General features: G+C 45.0%; 1 long non-coding RNA gene across 1 annotated transcript in view; it reads right to left on the bottom strand.

Moving 5' to 3' along the window:
* Positions 1–815: 815 nt before the first annotated feature.
* Positions 816–2,915, bottom strand: part of LOC127551892 (uncharacterized) — a 6,325-nt gene continuing 4,225 nt past the window's right edge. Inside the window, exon 2 of the long non-coding RNA XR_007951198.1 lies at positions 816–1,426. This is a non-coding gene — a long non-coding RNA (uncharacterized LOC127551892). The remainder of the gene's footprint in view (positions 1,427–2,915) is intronic.

The raw sequence follows: 2,915 nt of genomic DNA on the forward strand, positions 1-2,915 counted from the left end.
CCGACCCAAGAGGAGCCGCTGCTGCCCGCGGACCCCCGGCCAGAAAGCAGCCGACCCGCCTATTTTAAGCTCCCATCTCCTTTAAAAAGAAAATGAAATGAAAATGAAAAATACAACATTCCCACTACTTCTTTTTCTTTCACCCCGCGGCCTTCCCGGGGGGCGGGGGGGAAGCGCCCCGTCCCAGGAAGGAGAGGGGCTAGGTTGGGATGAGGGAAGAGGACTTCAAAGAGAAAGGGGGCCTGCCAAGACTGGGGAGGAGGGGGGGGCGGAAGGAAAGAATCCTAGGCTCTTCTGGGAGGCCAGAGCTAGGGCTGGGGATGGGGGAGAGCGTCTGAGTAAATCAGGGAGAAGGGCACGGCAGGCGGCTTTATTTTCTTAATCAGATATTTCTCGCTTTTCCTCTCTAGGACTCTCCATCCCGGAGAGATTTCAGCACCCGGGCCTTGGGGTTTGGGGAAGGGGCATCCATCGACTTTGGAAGGTTGGGGCAGATAGAGGAAGGGAGGGACTGAGTCTGCGGCTCAGGTTTGGGAATTTCTCTTCAGACTACGAAGCAGAGAAGTTATTTTGCGGTCTCCGATGAAGTTTCTTTCGTTTCGTGGGTTTAAGGAGGACACACAAAGCCATTTCTAAGGCGAATATAGCGCCTTCTTCCAAAGAAGCAAGAAACGCTGGGAGCTGCATCCCCCCTCCACATACAACCCCCCCCCCCCAATACACACACACACATTGGTTGAGGGGCGCTAAAATTATTTCTAGCTTTAAAAAAATTAGTGCATCCTCCCCCACAGATACACTCAAATACCAATGAATCTCGGCAATAAATGTCTATTTGCAACCTTTTTTCCCCCCTCCTAAGGACAGAAAAAAAGGAAGCAAGAGAACGAAGAGAAAGAGAAGGCAAGGCAGAAGAGAGGGATATCTATGAATTTATTCCCGACAGACTCTACCCGTGACCCGGGGTGACCAAACCCTTCCCAGAGTATCCATCCTGTCCCTCCCTTCCTCCCTCCGCTGCTCCCCCCCCCCCCACACACACACACTCCTATCACACACTCCCCGCGGATATCTCTCTTCCTGCCCCGGCCCCCTATGTCGTGCCAACGTTGTTTCTTTAAAAAGCTCTTCCCCAAACTCGGCTGGAAACTTACGAGGATGAGAAGGCAGGATCATGGTCTGAAAATCCAGAGGGGGCTTTGCTATTGTTGATTTCAGTTTTTATTTTTTTCCACTGGGGAGGTCAAGGCTTGATTTCCTTTTCATTGGCACCGAAGAAAAACTGTCGAGCAATCCTTGTCCCGCCTCCCTCGAAGCCTGAGGCTGAGCCGGTGTGCTCTGCCCTGCTCTGCCGACTGAGAAATTCTGAGCCCCGCGTCCTGAGCACGACTGCCTGTTCTCTCTGTATCCGGGTCTGGGGAGAAAGCTAGAGCAATAAATGGGAGACCTAGATTTATTCGGATAAACACACAACCCACTGCATTTAAATAGATACTTTATTTTAATAACTGACGTGATTAAACACGGCAAATGCCCGATTCCTAGGGAGAGTATGGAAATATAAATGATAAAATATAAATATGCATATACATGCCCAGATACAATATTAATTAAATAGGTCTAGGCATTTAAATTCACGTATGACAGGCTTGCTCTGAAAACACATAGAGGAGCAGGACTACAATATATCTTTAAAACTAAATTTATAACTAGATGGAAAAATCAGAATCTTGATAAAGAATCTTAATACCAACATTTTGTAGATAAAATAAAACCGGACTAGATACAGCCTCTAAATAAGACTACCTAAGTGCACGGGTTTAAAATATCCAGTTATTTAGATACTCTCTGAATGGGCAAGGATACAATATGTCTAGCTATATAAGTAGCGATGTAGCATCAGTGTGCACTATAATAAATTCAACTATATAGATATCTATGTGAGGACAGATGTAGAATGAATGTAGCTCTATATATAACTAAGGGACGGCATGAATAGAATGTATATCTGGTTCAATGTCAACTATTTAAATGGTTTTCCAAGTGTACTACACCTAGACCAATGATTTTTTCTATGACTTCATGCCTATAATAATCTGGTGACACCTCGAAGTGTATAATGCATGGGTATATTATATTCGATATATCGAATAGATAGCATAAAGTGTATTTCTACTTGAGAAATGCTAGCGAGTTATAGGGCTTTTAGATTCCTGAGAACTGCGAGAAGGAGCGCCTATGAATTCTAGTCTACTCTGAAAAGTGGGGTTTGAAGATCAGGGTGCAGAACTGAGAATCCTCCTAACTTCAGGCCCCATCTCTGCCCCCTTCCCCAACAAAAATCCCATCCAACCTCACACACTGCTCTCAGGTAAAGAGAGTTTTTAACTCAGGCTTACAAGAGTGAGCAGTGACCAAGTCTTGGGGTCAGGGGTTTCCAGCATATTTGGATTAGGGACTGAGAAAGTTGACAAACGAGCAGGTCGAGTTTGTGCTGGTGTTTGAAGAAAATGCTAGAACTCCTAAAGCGACACAAAGAGCATATTTAGCTTAGGGAAGTTAAGGCCCAGCGTTAGTCTCAGTTCCAAATCTTGTATTTATTTTGTAAAGGCTAAGTCCTCCTCACACTTTCACATAATCATCCCTTGGGGCTTAAGAATGACCAGCGAGAGACTAAAAATTCGGGGGACCAAAAAGAACTCCAACAAAAAGAAACACGTCAACGATATTAATATAATATCATTAAATAATAATTCAATAAATACTGCGACAAGACTTCTTAACCTTTCTATTCCGATCTTCTCCCAGCACACACTACAACCAAGACCTTTATATAGGTCTTGCTTCCCTCCCACTTCCAACTCCCAAGCACTGCTTTTAAAATAAATCCCGAATGGGGAAGACTTAGTGCGTCC

The sequence above is a fragment of the Antechinus flavipes genome, chromosome 2 (genome assembly GCF_016432865.1).
Source record: "Antechinus flavipes isolate AdamAnt ecotype Samford, QLD, Australia chromosome 2, AdamAnt_v2, whole genome shotgun sequence".
NCBI lineage: Eukaryota > Metazoa > Chordata > Mammalia > Dasyuromorphia > Dasyuridae > Antechinus > Antechinus flavipes.